General features: G+C 46.3%; 1 long non-coding RNA gene across 1 annotated transcript in view; it reads left to right on the forward strand.

Moving 5' to 3' along the window:
• Positions 1–16,016, forward strand: part of LOC120371094 — a 92,332-nt gene extending 76,316 nt beyond the window's left edge. The window contains exons 3-4 of the long non-coding RNA XR_005584138.1: positions 14,295–14,419; positions 15,921–16,016. This is a non-coding gene — a long non-coding RNA (uncharacterized LOC120371094). The remainder of the gene's footprint in view (positions 1–14,294; positions 14,420–15,920) is intronic.
• The last annotated feature ends 4,913 nt before the right edge of the window (positions 16,017–20,929 follow it).

Below are 20,929 nucleotides of genomic sequence, written 5' to 3' on the forward strand. Positions count from 1 at the left end.
TCATTCCATCTAAAAAAAGATATATTAAAATTGGAAAAAAAACACAGAGAAGGGCAACAAATTATTAGGGGTATAGAACAGATTTCATATGAGGAGAGATGAACAAGACTGGGACTTTTCAGCTTGGAAAAGAGATGACTAAGGGCTGATACAATAGAGGTCTATAAAATGATGAATGGTTTTAAACACAAGAAAGAGGCTTACCCAGGTTACTCACTGAAATTAAAACAAACATAAGGAAGTACTTCTTTACACAACGCACAGTCAACTTATGAAACTCACTGCCAGGGGATGTTGTGAAGGCCAATAGTATAACTTGGTTCAAAAAAGAATTAGGTAAATTCATGGAGGCTAGGTCAATCAGTGGCTATTACCCAAGATAGTCAGGGGATGCAAACACAAGCTTTGTGTGTTTCTAAACCTCTGATTGTTAGAAGCTGGGACTGAACAACAGAGTCACTCAATAAATTATCCTATTCTGTTTATTTCCTCTGAAGCATCTGGCACTGGGTGCTGTTGGAAGACAGGATACTGAGCTAGACAGACCATTGGTCTGAACCAGTATGGCTTTTCTTATGAATCAGTAGATGAAATTCTGTGTCCTGTGTTATGCAGGAGGTCAGGCTAGATGATCATAATAGTGCCTTCTGGTGGTAATAGTCACAAATCAATGAAACGTGTGAATCTATGATTTCTGGGTATCTATCTGAAGACATCTATTACAGAGGATTCCATTGAGGGCTGAAGTTGGAACCTATGCAGGGAGCAGCACTGGTGGCGGGGTACTTCTGCCTCTGCTGAAACTTTTCGATACTTATTTAGAGAGAGAAAGTGGGTGAGTGTGCTGGGGTTAACTAGGCCCTCTGTTGGAGGCCTTGTGGCTCTGCCACACCCCGCCCCAGAAAAGGGCAGTAGAGAGATCCTCCAAGCTGCCTAGAGCAGCTGTGTGGGAAGCAGCCAATCAGGGCCCAGCAGGTGAGTATTAGAATAGCTGCAGGGTGGGAGTGTCAGTTCCTTGTTCAAGCTGGAGGAGAGTGGCTGGTGCCCTGGGCTGGCTGAGATAAGAACAAAAAATGTGCTGGAGCCCCAAGGAAATGGCCTAGGGAATTTGAACAGCATCAAAGCTTATTTAAGGGGACATTACAGGTGGCTGCTAACTTATGGGATCCCTGGACTGGGACCTGGAGTAAAGGCTGGACCTGGGTTCTCCTCCCTCCCCTCAACAACTGGGAAAGTGGCATGGACTTTGTGGTACCCCAGAAGGGGAAATGAACTACTGTAGCCTAGCTGAAGAGCTGGGACCAGAAATTCCCTGAGAGGGCAAAGACATTGCCTCCAAGGAAGGAGCCCTGGGACACTACTCTATTCTGGAGCAGGGAAAACTTGAGGGAGACATTAGAGATGCACTGATAGAGAGGTCCCTTTTGGACTTGTACCCTGAAACGGGTATGCTTTGCTTTTATCTCATAGACAGACTGTGTATGACTTGGCCAGAGGGCTGAGTCACTGAAGACCCCCCACAAACACAGAGAGAGTTCAGGCATGTGCACTTGGCCAGGGGGCGTTCGCGAGAAGTGAGTGTGACCCCATTACAGTGAAGTAGTATCTTTTATTGGCCCAACTTTCTGTTGGTGAGAGAGACAAGCTTTTGAGCTACACAGAGCTCTTCAGGTCTGAGAAAGGTACTCAGAGTGACCTAGTTAAATACAAGATGGAACAGATTGTCTAAGGTAAGTAGTTAACACATATTGTCAGAGACACTTCAAAGTGAAGTGACCTTTGTGCAGGGGCGGCTCTAGACATTTCGCTGCCCCAAGCACAGCGGCATGCCGCGGGAGGCGCTCTGCCGGTCCCGCGGCTCAGGTGGACCTCCCGCAGGCGTGCCTGCGGAGGGTCCGCTGGTCCCCCGCGGCTCCACCAAACCCTCCGCAGGCACGCCTCCGGGAGGTCCACCGGAGCCGCCTGCCGCCCTCCCGGCGACTGGCAGAGTGCCCCCCGTGGCGTGCCGCCCCAAGCACGTACTTGGTGTACTGGGGTCTGGAGCCGCCCCTGCCTTTGTGGCAATAGGACAAAAAAAGGGGGTGGGGATAATGGGTTACAGATTGTTGTGATAAGCAATAAATCTAGTGTCTCTATGATTTTTTTTAATCTAGTGAAGTTATGAATTTAAGCTCCCAGGCCCTTTTGAAGGTGTTGTGCAGGCTTCCTTTCAGGACAGAGGACTGAGAGGTCAGATATAAAATGATTGTTTGATGAAAAGTGTTCATCTATGGGCAGTAGGGTGTTTTTTGTCTTTTATATTTTTTCTGTGTGAGTTCATTAGAAAGTGTAGTGCTCGTCTGCTCCCTAGGGGGTTTCTTTCAAGAAGCATTCCCAGATATTTGTCTTAGCTGACTATTCCCTGATCTTTCCTTCCCAAGGTGTTTAGTTTGTTGCTATATTGTGCCATATTGAACTTTTCCTTTCTGGTGGCAATGAGAAGTATGTTACAGCAGCTGTTGCTTAGAGCTAGTGTGGCCAGGAGTTCCACAGTGAGTTCATCCTCACCATTCTGCAGTGATCTGCAGCCAATAACCGAACTTGTCTCACACTATCTTGTTAGAAGGGGTGTGTTTGAAAATGACACTTGCACAGTGCACTGCAGAGGAAAGAAACATTCACTACCACTTGTGTGTGTAATCTGCCACCACACTGTCTGGAAGGTGCAGCTTGTTTGCAAACATTTTTGCCTTTCTCTAAGTTGATGGTACATCAGTGCACCCCCACATGTTGGCCTCTGCATATGTAATTGCACTTGCAAATTTGCTCTTTTGGAAATGTACACATCTTCTCGCTAGCAAGGAGCTGACTTTGAGAGAGAGAAGCTACAGTCCTCACCTAAGATGCCAACATCAGCTCTTTCCATATGCTGCATCACAAACATTCTAGTTTGATTTGGTACCTTATTAGCTATAGGATTTGAGGATGGGTGGCGGGGACATACTGGTGACCTACTTCTCATATATGGCAAAATGTGCCTTTTCAATAGTGCATTTATTAAACAGCATAAAGTTCAAAAGCAGAAAATATAATTCATAATGCTATAAAAATTTACAGGAATAAGAATGGCTTAGTTGAGGGTTATATATGCTGAACAGTGAGTGAACCTAAATTCTTTGCTCGCTGTATAAATATATAAGTTTGAAGTCAGTGAAAATGTATTGTTTAAAAAAAAAAAAAGCTCAAACTGTGAAAGGCCTTTGACAATGTAAAATACATCCCTTCCCGAGCTGGCTGATCATAAAGAATACCGCCTTTTAACATATTCCCAGACGAGCTTTAAAAATGACTCAGTGGATTATAGAATTCAGCACATTTTCTTTCCAATTATTTTTGAAGGGATTCTGACAAATGTTTTGTAAGGGAGGAATGGCAGACTGTCTATTTTGTTTTAGTTTTATGGGACTTTTATTTTTATCCTGTCATGAGAAGCAAATGGCAGAGGTATGATTAGGATAAGCTGGGTAAGAGGGGCTCAATCTGCACAATGTATGATACAGCTTTCTTTAATCTGTCAAGGAATGTGTGTTTTATGGTCTTTCAATAAGGATAGAGCTTTGGTTACATATGTTAATAAATTCTATCAAGATAACCTCAAAAAGATGCCAACAATTGCTGGAAGTGCTTGGAGCAGAAACTGTCTGCCATTCTGAAATCCAGAGAGGACTCGTCCAGGCTATATGGATTTTTTGGGGATAAATAAATAAAAACATATTTTGACTTAGTATTAAAAATTAAAGATATCCGCTTTTGTTTTAATAGTTAATTAAAAAAATACTAGCCTGTTAGGATAAATGGCTATTGTAGACTATCCATTATGAGCCAGTGTGACTTTCTAACTATCTTCCTTCTCGGATAGGAGAAACTGTGATCATCAGCTAGTAGTAGGTGGAGGGGAAGCACATTGGTCTCATAATTTTAGAAACATTTCCAATGTTGAGAGCAAAGCTGCACAGTTTAGATTTTTTTTTTTCAGTAGCAAGATAAAGAAGTGGTTTTTAATACAAGTCAAGTTGGTTGCATTGACCATGTCTCCTTCTGTTGCTGGGGTGGGCAAACTTTTTGGCCTGAGGGCCGCATTGGGTTTAGGAAATTATGTGGAGGGCTGGTTAGGGGAGGCTGTGCCTCCCCAAACAACCAGGCGTGGCCTGGCCCCCGCCCCCCCTGCTTCTCGCCCCCTGATGCCCCCCCCGGGACCCCTGCCCCATCCACACACCCCTGCTTCCTGTCCCCTGACCGCCCCTGGAACCCCCACCCCTGACTATCCCCCGCTGCCCCATCCAACCCCTCCTCTCATTCCTGACTGCCCTACCCCCTCCGGGACCCCTGCCCTATCCAACCACACCTTCTCCCTGACCGCCCCTGGAACTCCTGCCCCCTGATTGCCCACCGCCACCCCGTCCAACCCCTACTCATTCCTGACTGCAGCCCGAGACCCCTGCACCCATTCATACCCCCCCATTCCCTGCCCCCTTACCATGCTGCCTGGAGCACCAGTGGCTGGCAGTGCTACAGCCGCGCCACCTATCTGGAGCCAGGGACGCCACCGTGCAGCACAGAGCACCGGGTCAGGCCGGGCTCTGCAGCTGCGCTGCCTAGCCGCCCAGAGCATTGCACCGGTGGCAGGGCAAGCTGAGGCTGCGGAGGGGAGGGAACAGTAGGGGAGGGGCTGGGAGCCAGCCTCCTGGGGCAAGAGTTCAGGGGCTGTGCAGGAGGTAGGGCCGGATGTGGGGCCATAGTTTGCCCACCTCTGTTCTATTGCATGATATTATAATAGAGCTGCCAATGTAAAGGAATAATCGATATGTAAAAGTTAATATGATAGGGCTACTAAGAAGCCACTCCATTTTCATATATGTTGGTAATTGGATGTTACAAGAGACCTGAAGTTCTGCCAACAATATTGCAGCAGTCCAAAAAGTAATGTAATTATGAAATAGTCTAATCCCCTCCACTTCTATGGACTGCCGGACATTAGGAAATTGAGATTTACTACTGCTAATGATATTTTGCTCTGATCGTTTATTTCAGCATCACTCTAGACCTATGCATAAATTAAGCTACATTGAACAAAAAGTAGAGGGCTTAAGATGTTATAATATCTGTTGGAGCTTTGCATAAATAACTTCTATTTATCTATACAAGTCTTTATTGAACTTTCAATATCTTTCAAAATATTGTGATCCTGGTTTCTTCTGTCATAATACTTTATACTGGCTTATCTCCATTGACTTCAGTAGACTTATTCCTGAGTCGATTCCAGATTCAAAACTAACCACTCTAACGTTTTCATTGAACGGAATTCATGGGTTTACTTTACTATTCTTTTCGAATTTCCCCAACTCCACCCGGGCGGTGGCTAAACTAACTGCGCAGCTGAGCTAGGCTTGACCAGCACAGACTTGGTTTAGATTAGCTTTAGGAGAGCGCCCACACTCTCACTCTGTGCACGCACGCTGAGGCAGTCGAGCATTGATTCTCTGCCAGCACTTTGAAAAAATTCGAAAACTTGAATTCAATTCAATTTGTCTGGGCGTTTCATCTCAGCGCAGAGCTCTTTTGCGCCAGGGGCAGCCACCGCAGCACAAGCAGAACGTTCTGGTTGCACAGAGGAGTGGGCAGAGGAAATCAGCAATAGAAGAGCGTCCCCCAGATGTCAAGAAGTCCATGTCATGGAGTGGTGTGGGGCGATCGAGTGTGCTCGTGAAGGGCTGCAAAGCCATGAAAGACGCAAGGCTCAAGCCATGAAAAAAGTGCAAAAAGCGAGGATGAAGACGAGAAAGCCGTGAGTGTGAAAAAGAAGGAAGCAAGTGAAGGGGGGCGGTAAGCAAAAAGCAGCCATGAGAGCCCGAGCCCAGCCCCAGCCATGAGCGCACAGCTGTGCCCCAAGCGCACTGCATGCCATCTGGTGCCCCCCTGCAGATGACGCCCCACAGGAGACGGAATAGTGTACCCACGGAAGCCCCTCCCCCTGTTCCGATAGGACGGGGAGGAAGGGTCTTGGACCGGGCCAGACCGGGACAGGGAGTGACGAACCCGCTCCCCTGACAGCCAGGATCTCCTCCGTCCCCCCCAGAGATCAGATCCCACAGAGCGCCCCCGGATCCCAGGGACCTGATCACCAGCCAGGGATCAGGATCAGGTCCAGAAAAAAACAACATTTATTTTTTTTTAAAATACTTTATAAAAAAATTTAAAAATGAAATAAAATAAATAACATATAAAAATAAAAAAACAAACAGCAGAAACAAACAAACAGGAAAAAAGAAAAAACTGGGGGGGAGGATAAAACTCTCAGGACAGCAGCAAAGCACAAAGAGCACAAACATTTCAAAGACAGCAAGACTGGGGTAGTGGCAGCTGCCTTCTCTTCCTCTGGGGACCATCGCTGTGCTAGAGGGCACCAGGGGAGGCAGCCGCTTCTGTGCAGGGCCGAGGTCAGCTCTCTGTGTGGTCCTCTTCCAGCATGGCGTGGTGCACTGACGTGCCTCTGGTGTCTGTCTCTAACGCCTCTGTGTGCTTAATGTGTGGAATTAGTGTATCTTTGTGATTTGGAAGTGTGCTACTTTTTACTTTCGGAGAATAACTGCTCGCTTATGAAATTTTGAGCCAGACTTTTTTTTTTTTAGCATGGTAGACTTTTACTTAACATTTTTTACTTTGCATAACAAGAATGTTTTCTTTTTGCATAAGAATTTTATAAAATGACCCAGACTTAGTTTATTTTACTTTAAGAATGCATGACCCTAACACTCGCTTGACCAGAGTTACAGAGACAAAAGTAACACAGACTTTTGGCAGGCCCCAGATGAACAGCATAAAGCTTTCCTGGCTTTCAGCGGAGATGCTACAGATAACTTCATCTTTAACGCATCTTGTCTGCTGCGCACAGCACACTGAGCAGCTTTGCACAGCTAGCACAGCACTGATGCAGCTCTGTTCTGTAAGCACAGGCTTCTTTGTGATGCATGGGACAGCCTAGCTTTCTCGCTTATGCGCTCTCCAGTGCACTGGCGCTCTCGCCCTCTTGGTGATTCGACCTCTTCTGAGACTCCTGAGACTTGACTCCTTTTGATCTTGTTCCTGGACTGTGTTTACTTCTTGTTTTCACTTTCTTGTGTGTTCTGTATGGCTTCTGTGATGTTCACTACTTTTCCACATTCACCTTCCACTTCTTTTCTCCGACCCCCATCCATCCTTCCTGACTCTGCCGCGGAACTGATGTAGAGAGGCCAGAGAAGAAAAGAACTGACCAGAGACAGTCCGAGGAGAGAGGAGGGAGGGCAAGAGCAGAGAGCAGAGCGGAGCAGGAGGAGCAGTGCAGGCACTGAGAGCAGAGGAGGAGAGTGCGGGCAGAGAGGAGAAGCAGCGGCAGGGTGGCGGGCAGGCGGCGCGGCACGCAAACGACACGCTGGCGCGTCTTGTAGATGTTCTGCAAGACCGCGCAGTCAGGCAAGACCGCAGTCAGGTGCAAGAAGGCCGCGCTCTGCCAAGCTGCCCCCGTCCTCGCCGAGCAAAGGCCCAAGACGACAAGCGCAGGGGTGACTAGAACTGAGACGACACCACCGACTGTCCTGTCCCTGCATTAGAGAGCAACTGCTTTCTTTTACAATTTGTACCAACCAACTCTTTACAGCATCAACCAGTCCCTACTTTTCCAAAAACCCTGTGGTCAATTATAACTTTTGGTTTGTGGTGTTTCTGGTGGTTGGTTTTGCTGTCTGGTGTCAGAAGAATTTCTTGTGTTCTGCCATGTTTTCTGTGTGGTGGTGGGCACATTTGTGTGGTCAGGTGCAGACTGCAGACACACAGACAGCAGTCTGCCAGCACCAGGGACAGTCTAGTCTGTAGCAGTGTGCTGTCAGGAGTGCTGTGGTGGTGCTGCAGGTGGTCCCTGTGCCTGGTGCCTGTGCATGTGGTCTTCCCTGCCCCTTCCTGCTGCCAGCCCTGCTGCCCTTCACATTCCCGAATGTGACCCCCCCCACCATCCACCCATCCCAGAGCCAGCCCTCCCACCTCCCTCCTCCCCCCTTCCCAAAACCCTCACCCCTTCCTCCTCCACCCCCCGCAAGGGCCCCCCCCCCCACCCCCAACCACCCCCCCCCCCTCCCCCCTCACCAGCCCCACTGCCCACCCACCCATCCCTGCACACCTTAAGAATGCCAGAATGTTCGAAGAAAACAAGAAAAACAGAATCAAAAAAAACAAATTATTATAAATAACTAAAAAAAAAAAGTAAAAAAAACTTTTAGTAAAAAAAAATCTTGGGAAGTGGTAATCAGTCCTTTGAATCCCAGCTAAAAAGGCTCTCTTAACCTTCTCCTGCTGCCTCCTCCGCCCGCTGGGATATTCTTCTCTCTATTGATTCATGCCTGATCTTCTCAGCAGCCTCTCAGCATCGGCCTCTCTCTCCCAAGCCAACAGCTGCCAGACCCTTGCCAGCACAGAGATTGTGGAGCACTCAGCAAGCAGCAAGCAATTGTGATATTCAGGCTCTCACACAGACGCCCGAGCAGCAGCCATTTCGCTGATGTCACTCGCCGAGTCAGGCGTCCCACTCCATCTCACACATTCTGCCTGCACTGCACCGAGTGTTGAAGAGTTCCTCCTTTCCGCCTGTTGAACGCTTCTGTAGGTGAGGCAGGGCAGGCATTAGCGGGGAGCCAGCATAGGGCCCCATGAGCGGCAGAGGGGCATCATCCTCCCAACCGTTATTTTGTGGTCATTTGCCTGCCTGGTCCCTGTGTAAACTTGAAACAGAGGAAGAGAAGAAAGTGCCTGAACCTGCGCTGCCCCTGCCCACCTGAAGTTGGCCCAACCTTCCCACGTCCACTCCCAGCCACCCACAGGAACACCACAAGTAACCGCAGCTTGCTGCAGCACACATGAAAAGTAGCTGCTGGCTGGCTGGGATAGGGGCTGGCCTGATAGGAGTCCCATGAGTAGCCCCACCCCCCCCACCGCCCGCCATCTATGATGGATGGATGAGCCATGAAGTCCATTCATGATGACCAGGACATTTGCGACAGGCACTTTTTTTGCTGCGCAGCTATGAATGCAATCCGTAGGACATTTGCCCACGCCCACGGTTCGCCACTGACCACGCCACTAGGTAGCTGTCTCTGTCAGGTAGCTTCCGTGGGGCTATGGCCACTCGCAGGGTCAGTCAGCTGGCGGCTCGCCTCCAGTCCTCCTCAGGGCAGGCAGGGGACAGCAAGTCAGGACAGCAAAAGGAAAAGCATCCTGAAAGCTGGCAAGCTTCCTGAGTGCGCCCCAGCCCCTGACCTGCACCATGTCCCACCCACCATGCGTGCTTGTTGTGCTGCCCCAGAATCCCCCCCACCACCATGACCCCACCCCATTGCCACCCATTTCCCCCCTGCCCCCGGCTGTCTGCCTCTGCTTTTCTCTCTCCTCTCCTCTCCTCCTCACTCACTGCCGAGCCTCCTGCTCCCCTTTCTCCGCATCTGACTGTGAAGAGGTGGGCGATAGGACGCGAGAGTTGGAGTTGCCCCAAGCGCGCATGATGGATGAGCGATGATCGCCGCTGCGCAGTGCTGTAGGCGTCGCTGTAAACCCGACCAAGAGAGAGGCGCGAACAGATTTCCGCCGGCTTTTAAGGGAAAGAGAGGAGGCGAGATTGACGTTTCAATTCGACACATTTTCCCCCATGCATTGGGGGGTGAAATCCCCCCACAATGGGGGCAGCGGGAGTGCAGGAACTGTGGGATAGCTTCCACAGTGCACCGCTTCAAAAGTCGAAGCTGGCCCTGAATGTGGACTCTCAGAAGAATTTTTGTGTATTATTTATGATACACAAAAATTCAACTTATTAAGGTCGAATCCACAAATTCGACTTAAGTAGATTCGAAATAGTCCTGTAGTGTAGACAAGCCCTGATTTACACCAGCATGATAGGAGAATTAGACCCAAGATATGCATCTATGATTTGTATATAATCTAACAATCTAAATAAACTGAATAGAACATTCTTGTAGTGTCTGGTCATGTTAAGATAAATAAAATGAAGGCCTTTAAACTGCAGACTTTCCAGATAACCCTCTTAGACAGAATAAAGTAGTCCTCTGTACTGGGGAATGAAAGAGTCGTGTATGTTGTATGGTGTGGTGGGTTTGTCATGTGTGTCTTGTATGGTGTGGTGGGTTTGTGTGTGTATACCATTCACATCTGCAAGCATCCAATTTCTGTGAATCCTGTGTTTTGCTGAGGGCAGCAAAGGTCATACTTAAGGTCTGCTTCCACTGGTGTCAAGCTGTTCCCCAAACAGTTCTTTTTTTTACAACCTAGAAAACTACAAAGGCAAAGAAAACATTAGAGTGTGATCAAGTATTTCATTCTTTGTGTGAGTCTTTTGTTTTGGGTGTCTAATGAAAATTTGCATACAAACCTGAGCAAAGGTCAATGATAACCATTCCTACCCAGCACAGAACAAAGCTGTAGAAGGCAGCTATTAGAGTGAAATTGCAACTTGACATTCACTGGAGAATCAGAGCCATAGGCGGCAAGTTCCATACCCACATGGTGCTCGGGCACCAGCAATATTCAGAGCCTAAGGGCCCAGCTCCACGAATATTTAGGGCCGGGGGGGGAGACCCGGCCCCACCTGTGGTCCCCCACACCTTCCCTGAGTGTCCCCGGGCCCCAACTTGCACCCCCCCGCTCGCCTTTCCCGGGCTCCAGAGCAGAGGAACTGACACACTGTCTCTTCAGGGCAGCTCCATGTTGCCTCCCTGCAGCAACTGCTCCCACAGGGTCCTAGTGCCCCCATCTCTCTGTCAGGGCAGACTGACTCTGAGCCGGGCCGTTCCCCCTCAAACCCTTCCCTTTTCCAGCAGGACCCTCCACCAGCCTGGCCTCTCCCCCCCCCCCCCGGCCCACAGTCACTGCTCCTGCCCCATGCTGGGCAAGGAGGCAGCCCCAGTGAGGCTACAGTCAGGGGCAACAGCAGGGGAGGAGGCGCACACAGCACCCCCTGGCACCCACCATGGGGGAGGTGGGGGAGATTCCTGGACATGAGAGAGGCCCTAGGAGCACAAGCAGTGACAGTGGTGGTGGTGAGTGTGCTGCTGGGGGGGCAGGAAATGGGGGCACCTCCCCCAGAGCTTGCTGCTGCCGGCAGGGAAGGGCTGGGGGGGTCCTCCTCTCTGGCCCCTGTCCCAGAGCAGCCTGCCTGCACCCCAAACTCATCCCCAGCCTTGCCCCACCCCAGAGCCCACACCCCAGCCAGAGCTTTCACCCCCACCGCATCCTCAACCATCTGTCCAAGCCCTGAGCCCCCTTCAGCACCCCAAACACCTTATCCCCAGTCCCAGCCAGAGCCCTCACCCCCTACACCCTTAGTCTTGCCCTGAGCCCCTCCCACACTCAAAACCCCTCATCTGCAGCCACACCCCACAGCCCTCTCCCCTGCACCCCATCCCTCAGCACCCTCCCTCACCCAAACTCCCTCCCAGAGCCTTGGGCAGGTGGGGGGCAGAGTTGGGAGGAAGGAGTTTGGGCACCACCAAAATTTCTACAAACCTGCCACCCCTGATCAGAGCTGATAGCTAGGAATGAGAAATGTGCAGATTGTTTAGGCCAAATCATCTTCAGAGAAAACCTCTTTACAAATTTGTCTAGCAAGGGTTGAGAGAAACTGATCTCCCTTAAAGCAGAGGACAACATTTTGCAGTTCTTATGCAAAATTTCTATTGACTTTAAAAATGATTTTTTCTTGAGTGAAGACTGCAGAATTTACCCAGGGATTTCAGGATTATGCCATATACTTAGCTGGCTGAATAGAGAATGGTGTGACGGTGCTAGTCTCATCAAGAAAGAGTGATCAGAGGTTCACTTAAATACACATGTGCAACTACAGTGGAAAGGAACAGGTAATTTGAGAAAGTGTATTGATTACGTAATTAACACTTTATCATAATCTGTATGTAGAATGGACAGAGTTAAGGTTATCTATTCAAAATTAACATTTGCATTTCCTGATGTGTGTGCTTAACCTTAATTAATTTTTTTTTAAAATAATATCCAAGGTTTTGTTTCTATTATGTAACCAAAACCAGTCACTAGATTATAAGCATATTCCATGCATCTTAATAAGAGGGGGGGGGAAATGTTTTCACTACAAATTCTTGAATATGCTGTAAATATTTGTTCATTGTGCTCAACCTAAGTCTCTGGAAATAAATAAATAAATTATAAAGTATATATTTTTGTTTGTTTTTGGCGAAACCTGCAACATGGTGAATCAAGATAAAAGCTCTAACAGTGTTCACACCATTTAGGAGCACCCATTATTTCCTAGCATTCAAATTACATTTGAGTAGTATAGTTCACAAGAGACACTAACTTTTAAACATCTCAGATATTATGAATGATTGGAATTTTATATAGACAGACCAATACAGAGTGGCCTCTGTATTGCCGATACAGTCATATGGAATGTAATAGTGATGACACCAATTGGGTTCTGTACAAATTACTCTGAAACCCGGGGCCGCCCAGAGCATTCCGGGGGCCCGGGGTCTTCAGCGGCGGGGGGCCCTTCTGTTCCGGGACCCGCCGCCGAAGTGCCCCGAAGACCCGCGGCGGCCCCCCGCCGCCGAATTACCGCCGAAGCGGGACCCGCTGCCGAAGTGCAGCCCGGTCTTCGGCGGTAATTCTGCGGCGGGGGGTCCCCGCCGCAGGTCTTCAGGGCACTTCGGCGGCGGGTCCCGGAACGGAAGGGCCCCCCCGCCGCCGAAGACCGAGCTGAACTTCGGCGGCGGGTCCCATTCCCTCTTCGGCGGTAATTCGCCAGCGGGGGGTCCTTCCGGGGCGGAAGGACCCCCCGCCAGCGAAGACCGGGAGCGAAGAAGCTTCTGCGCCCGGCCCCGCAAGAGTTTTCCGGCCCCCCCGGAGCGAATGAGGGACCCCGCTCCAGGGGCCCTGAAAAACTCTCGTGGGGGCCCCTGTGGGGCTCGGGGCCTGGGGCAAATTGCCCCTCTTGCCCCCCACTCTGGGCGGCCCTGCTGAAACCTATCCCATGTTCTATGGAATAATAGCCTCAACCCTCTATAAACTGGCATAAAAATTCAACAAAGTTATTCGTTCACTAAACTTTATAGAACTTCTACCATAATAAAAATAGACTAACATATTCCTGGAACCTATAGAAATAAAATACAGAGAGTTCAGTATTCAAACCATCTCTCTCTAAGGTCATTTTTTGGAAGCTAACCTGTTTGTTTTACAGCCAGATGCATTTAATAGGTAGATTTTGTGAAATGGTGTTAGTACAGTGCAACCTGAAATAGCTTTATAAGAGATTTTGGTGTGTCTCAGCAAAAATTCACTTCAGAATAATTCAATCAATTCCTGGGAGAACTTTGTGATGTGAGGATATAATTGAATGCTTGACATCTAACTGTATAGGTCAAAAATTGAAAAGGCAATATCTCAGCAATAACCTGAGATGAAATTGTGGAATGTTAGTTGTGAGGTAAGTTTGTGGTTTCATGGAATAGATGAAATCTGAGACCTGGTTTTCAGAAAGTGCTTTCTGTGAGGTCCATAACTTTTATGGGATTGCAAACTTTATATAAAACGGGCTGGGGGGGGGGGGAAGGGAAGGAATATATTTTAGAGGGGTTTCATTCTGATAGGTTTCTAAGTAACTTTTTTTCTAGCAAGATAAAGATTCCAGAAGCTGTTTGACCTATGGCCTAGTTTCAGAAAAACAGACAAATGGTCTTTGGATTAGTCGAGAAAGAGTGACCATATTTCCTATGCTGAATACAGGACACCTGGTAAAAATACTCGTATTCAAGCAAGTTCAATGGCTGGCAATCAATCAGAACTATGCAGTACAAACATTCAAATTAACATCAAGTTGACTAAGCCCTTGTTAAAAAGAAATACTGCATAGTTGGATTCTTTTTATTTACCTTCTTATCTTTAAGGCTTTGGGGTGGGTCTCTCTCTCTCTCTCACACACACACACACACACACACACACACACACACACACACAGAGTGGGGGGTGACTGACCTACAGGCTGGGCCCCCCGGGATGCACCCCAGGGGCAACATGTGGGGGGGTGCAGGGTCACAAGCTCCCCAGGTTTCTGCCAGGGTTCACATCAGAATGTGGCCAGCAGCAGCCTTTCAGCACTGTGTGGGAGGGAAGGGACAGAGCTACTTCCAGCCACAGGAGAAGGGTGTGGGAAGGAATGAGGAATGATCTGGTCCACGTTTTTGCAGATCTCATCTCTTCTTCCTGCCAGCCCCCTCCCCTGTGTGGATATGGCATAAATATGGGACTGTCCCTTTAAAAACAGGATATCTGGTCACCCTAAGCAGAGAAGAAACTCAAAGTGATTAAATTGGTAAGTTTGAACTTATTTTTAATCTTGCTGATGGAAGAATGTGAAGTGACTGTCTGTTGAAGGAGAACCCTAGCAATCAGATATTTTTATAGATTATTATTATGGAACTTTCCGTAAACTGGCAAAATGATGTCATTGCAAGAACTTCTCACCCAGAGTAATGTCGCCTTCCTCAAAAGTGGTCTAGTGTCTACTTTATTATTTTTATTTTTGGAGGGATGTGTGGGAAAAGGTCACAATCTTATACTCTCTGTGGTATGTGATACTTTAAAACTGCTGATTTTAATGGGACTTTTCTCAAAATTAGCAGGGCCGCCCGGAGTGGGGGGGCAAGAGGGGCAATTTGCCCCAGGCCCCACAGGGGCCCCCACGAGAGTTTTTCGGGGACCCTGGAGCAGGGTCCTTCACTCGCTCCGGGGGGGCCCTGAAAACTCTTGCGGGGCCCGGGCCCCCGGAGCTTCTTCCGCTCCCAGTCTTTGCTGGCGGGGGGTCCTTCCGCTCCAGGGCGGAAGGACCCCCCACTGGCGAATTACCGCCGAAGTGGGACCCGCTGCCGAAGTTCAGCTCAGGCTTCGGCGGTAATTCGGCGGCGGGGGGCCCTTCCATTCAGGGACCCGCCGGCGAAGTGCCCAAGTGCCCCGAAGACCCGCGGCGGGCAGGGGCGGCTCTAGGAATTTGGCCGCCCCAAGCATGGCTGCATGCCGCAGGGGGCGCGCTGCTGGTCCCACGGCTCCGGGGGACCTCTTGCAGACGCACCTGCACAGGGTGTGCTGGGAGGGCGGCAGGCGGCTCCGGCGGACCTTCCGCAGTCATGCCTGTGGGAGGTTCACCCGAGCCGCGGGACCAGCGAACCCTCCGCAGTCATGCCTGCGGGAGGTCCGCTGGTCCCACAGCTCTGGTGGACCTCCCGCAGGCATGACTGCGGAAGGTCCGCAGGAGCCGCCTGCCGCCCTGCCGGCACAATGCCGCCCCAAGCGCGCGCTTGGTGCGCTGGGGTCTGGAGCCGGCCCTGCCGGTGGGGGCCCCCGCCGCCGAATTACCACCGAAGACCAGGCTGCACTTCAGCAGCGGGTCCTGCTTCGGCGTTAATTCGGTGGCGGGGAGGCCCCGCCGTGGGTCTTCGGGGCACTTCGCCAGTGGGTCCCGGAATGGAAGGGCCCCCCGCTGCCGAAGACCCCAGCCCCCTGGAATCCTCTGGGCGGCCCTGAAAATTAGTACTAGCTAAGTGTGATTTAACTTAAACCTGATTGAACCAAATTGAATGATTTCAAGGTAGGCCTCACATTTGATTTGTATGAAGGCCTTGGAGGGAGACACTGCAAGAGATAGTAAGAAAAGTTTGCCAACCAAATGAATCAAGGACAAGGCTGAGAAACCTCATTTTTGGATTAAAAAGCCCCCTAAGGGAAGAAAACTGGTATTTTGGAAGCTCCAAGTCTGATCCCATTGGAGAGTGGCCAACCATCAGGCCATTTTCATCAGTCTTTCCTTGCACCCAAAGGGAGCCTGCCAGCAAGAAATTGTGTGCCAGCAGAACATCACCATCTGGCTCCCTGACTGCAGGGCCAGCTCCTGCTCTGCAAGAATACAGAAGATGGTGAGAGCTGAAGAGTTTGCAATCTCCCTATTATCTTATGCCTCTTATTTTTCTTTCACTTTTCTTGTTCTTCTCTTTTGTTTTTCTTAGCTGGGAGACCTCCCAGGCTATTTAGCCTTTTTATTTTCCAGGGTGTGAAAGTGTGGCTGTGTGCATGCATGAGAGAGAGCACCCTTGTATATCAAAGAGGAATCTGAACACAAAGAATGAAGTTTGTTCGTTCAGATCAAGAAGGTAGTGTGGATTGTGATGAGGTATAAAGTCATTATAAGGACTCACGAGGCCTGTCTACACTAAGGACTTGCATCCGAAGAAGTGGGTATTCACCCACGAAAGCTCATGCTGCAAAACGTCTGTTAGTCTATAAGGTGCCACAGGATTCTTTGCTGCTTCTACACTAAGGAAATTTCCCAAATTATAATTGATTTTTTTTTGTATAGTCAATTGAGTGTTTAAACTGGCTGGAATAGACCTTAAGATGGTATTGTAACTGATTATTTTAACGTGGCTGCTTGAACCCAGTCTACACCACAGCTCCAATCAATTTTTAAAACTGCATTAGCCAAACCAGTAACATATTTTATCCCACAGTTAAAGTTTTTGGCTTTCATCCTGCACTGAGAACTGCACAAGGGGACATCTGTGCATCTGCTAAGACTCATGATTACAAGAAGGCTCCATACGGTTGTAGGGTCCTCCCACATGCTTCTCCATGCCTTAGTCATCTTTTGAGTTTGTCGGCTCTCAGGATCTACCTGGCAGTGTGGGGAAGGTAGCGAATGTCCTTCTAATACACTCCTCACTCCCTTTCATTTTTGCATTTGTTTGGCTAATTCTTTACCAAGTCCATACAGACTTTGAAGAATATATCTTCTTTTTTTTTTGCAGGGAAACAAGTCCTGAGATTGCACAACCGATCTTTTCTTTAGAGGAAGCAAATATAAGAACATGTGCATTTCTAGTATCACTGCAGTAATGTATTACAAATGACCGATGGGAAAATTACAGGTGTAATGTACTATATCTATCTATCTAAGAGTGAGAAAACATTAATTACAGGCATTGGTGCAGTAAATTAGTTTATACACTTTGCTAGTTTTGCACAAAGAGTAATTGTTCTCAATATTTGTTGCAAAGATTGAGGTTTGATACTTGATTTTTTTTTCTTTGCAACATGAAACATTTTGTTTGAATAAATCTAATGTTGTGTGGAATAAGCAGTGTTTATTTCTTACTGATTAATGTGGAGTAATTTCTTTCTATTATATTTCTCCTGATTTATTTTTAAAAGATTTTAAGTAAATATTGATTTTAAGTAAAGATTTTAAGTTAATACCTAAATATTTGATAGGTGGTATAATATTCTCCTCCCCCTCTTTAGTATGTCCTAATTCAGAAAAGCACATATGCATGTCCTTAATTTTAAGGGCATGCTTAAGTCATATTCAACTTCAATGGGAGTTAAGCATATGCTTAAAGTTAAGCACATACCTAAATGTTTTCCTGAAAAAAGATATTTTCTTGAATCCGGGTTGAATTTTAAGTAATTTCTGTTTTACACTTTTGCCCTTATTCGTTTAATCTCCTGGCTGCTAGAATTCCTTTTTGTAACTGCCAATGGAGTCCTAATATTGACATTTATTACATAATTATGAACCCAATAAAATCTGGAATTGGACTATATTTCAGTAGACAAGCAAACAATGAAACATAACAAGCTAATGGAAAAAGGTTTGTGGTTAGCTACTCACAGCTCAAACTGTATCAGTTAATCAGTTGTTCCCTTTCCTATTGCCAATTTTATAATTTAATATACAAAGATAGATTACGTCACTTTCACAATTTTCCTGGGGGATATTTTTGAAACCTGAAAGGGTTCATTATCAGGAAAATCTTCCTGATATTCAGCCAACATTTGCTCTGTCAATCTCATCTTGTTACTGTTAGTTAAACATTCTTGTGCCATCCAAAATTCCTCTCTATGCTTAGAATTTGTAGACTCTACAGGGGGTTCTCAAAGCTATTTAGGTCCCTATCTCCACTCCTTAGCTTTCGATCCTACAAACCTGATGAATGTGTCTAACTTAACCCACATAAATAGCATTGCTGAAATAGTGTGTTTTTGTTGTTGTTGTTGGGGGTTTTTTTTGTACTGGCTGGCATATCTTATTTTGGTCTGGGGTATGAAATTTTTTAAACTAATATAGTACAACTCAGTTTGTGGACACAGTTATATTGGTATAAATGTGCTTTATGCTGATATAGCTTTTCCCCTTTCCATATGAGAATAGTTATACTTTGCTAGTTTCCACACTGGCATATTTTTTTTCCAGATATTCCATATTTTTTTGTTGAGTACCCAAAAACAGTCTTTCATGTCTGAGATTCTGAGCAGGGATCCAAATTAATCTTCTGGTCCCTTCCCTTACCCCCACTTTAACAAAAAAAAAATCTCCTAGAACTTTTTAGATGCCTTAAAGACTGAATTGTGAATATCCCTGCTTAGACTCTGCTTTTTTTCTTGAATGTTGAATATGAACACATTTTCATGTATGTATTCTAGCATAGCGTGCGATCATTGTAATGGAAGCCATTGCATATTTTAAAATTCTTTTAACTGATGCAGGAACTCATTAGCTTTCTTGCTTTTTAGTTAGAGCATATGTGGCTTGGGTATTGGTCTATTAATCATGAGAACCCAAAGGCCTGTCTTGATTTAAGAACCCTGAACTCTCCATTAAACTAACTTCTGTGTGTCAGTCATTACATTAATGATATGATTAACGTACGCACAAACTATGTTAAAGCAATGTTAAAGGATTTAAACTCAGGAAAGAGAACATTCATAAGGAAGATTTCTGCTTTGCTCTCTGCTCACAGATTGCCTAGGTATTGCAAATATTCTGCTACAATGGGAAGAAAAATAAAGCCAAGAAAAATCCTCAAATGGTCAATATTGTGTCATTCCTATAACATACAGCTCATTATTACAAAGATGTATATGCAGAATTAGACTTCAGTGCATTAAGTAGTTATAACTCAATTCAAAATCCAAATTCAGTGTAGAATTAAGGTTTGAATATTAAGCATAAAATACAGGAAATTCCTAAAAAAGGTAAGATTTCTATGTTAATTTGCTGCATACATTTAACAGCACAAATGAATATGCTAAGGATATATTATACAAGGAAAGCAGGAATAGAAAGTACTACATAAGGTTACACTTTACAGTCAACATGGCTAAGTTAACATTATTGTAGACCGGGCACCAGCATATTTAGCCCACACTAAATGGATGTAACTCCACAGAACCTGGCTTTGAGTTTCTCAACTTCTGGGCATACTTGTTTTCTGAATCTGAATATTACAATAAGTGACACCTGTTCATGATCAATAGAGTAAAATGTTCTGGAGGAGGGGTGAGAGTGAGAGAATATTCAAAGAGGGCTGTGCAAATAATGTAAATTCAAACGTTAGAATACTAAACAGATTTTCTTCAAACTTAGAGTTTCTCCTTTGTCAAGTGAAGACTTCAGTATGGAAGCCAAATATTAAGTTTATAGTATCAACTATATTTGAATTGTGAAAATTTTACAATTTAAATCCAAATATACAGATATATTTTTCCCTTCTTGACCAAGACTTACCCCAATACAGCTTTTCATCCAAGGCTCTCAAAGCACTTTAAATATATTAAACGAACTTACAACATTCTTCTGGGAAATGTATGGTGTTCATCAGTTTAAAACCATAAATCTAGAAGTATGGAAACTGGGTAAATGCTGACTTCTTAATAGTAAACATTATTATATGCACTATGGATGTGTAAGTGAGGAATAAAAAGATTAAGGCATTGATTTGCTCAATGTTGCAACATCTAACTGATTTAGGAGCCTAAGCCTCATTTTCAGAAGTTATTTGGAGTTACATCCCAATGGGATTTTGTCTCAAGTGCCTAAATCTTCTTTGAAATTAAATTTAGGCTCCTTATCAGTTAGACATTGAAACACTGACTGCAGCATAAGAAGATAAGAACAGCCATACTGTTTCAGACCAAAAGCTTATCTAGCCTAGTATCCTGTTTTCTGATGGTGGCCAATGCCAGGTGCCCCAGAGGGTAATTATCAAGTGACCCATTCCCTGTAACTCATTCCCAGCTTCTGGCAAACAGAGGCTAGGGACACCATTCCTGCCCATCCTGGCTAATAGCCATTCATGGACCTATCCTCCATGAATTTATCTAGTTCTCTTTTGAGACTTCTTATAGTCTTGACCTTCACAATATCCTCTAGCGAGGAGTTTCACGGGTTCACTGTGCGTTGTGTGAAGAAATACTTCCTTTTGTTTGTTTTAAAGTTGCTGCCTATTAATTTCATTTGGTGACCCCTAGTTCTAGTGTTATGAGAAGGAGTAAATAGCACTTCCTTATTTACTTTCTCCACACCAGTCATGATTTTGTAGACCTCTATTATATTCCCCCTTAGTCATCTCTTTTTCCAAGCTGAAAAGTCCCAGTCTTATTAGTCTCTCCTCATACGGAAGCTGTTCCATAATCATTTTTGTTGCCCTTTTCTGAGCCTTTTCCAGTTCCAGTATATATCTTTTTTGGGATGGGAAACCACATCTGCATGCAGTATTCAAGATGTTGACATACCATGGATTTACATAAGCAATATGATATTTTCTGTCTTATCTATCCTTTTCTTAATGATTCCCAACATTCTTTTTGACTGCCGCTGCACATTGAGTGGATGCCTAAACAGCCTTTAAAAATCTGTTCCTAAGTGATTTGTCCAAAGTCAGTGTGTGAGTTAATGGAGAGCCAAGTACAGAACCTAACAGCCTTGGGATTGAAGTCCTGGTCCCACTGAAATCAGTAGGAAAACTCCTATTGATTTCAGTGGAGTCTGAAT

This window comes from Mauremys reevesii, linkage group 8, assembly GCF_016161935.1.
Source record: "Mauremys reevesii isolate NIE-2019 linkage group 8, ASM1616193v1, whole genome shotgun sequence".
Taxonomy (NCBI): Eukaryota; Metazoa; Chordata; order Testudines; family Geoemydidae; genus Mauremys; species Mauremys reevesii.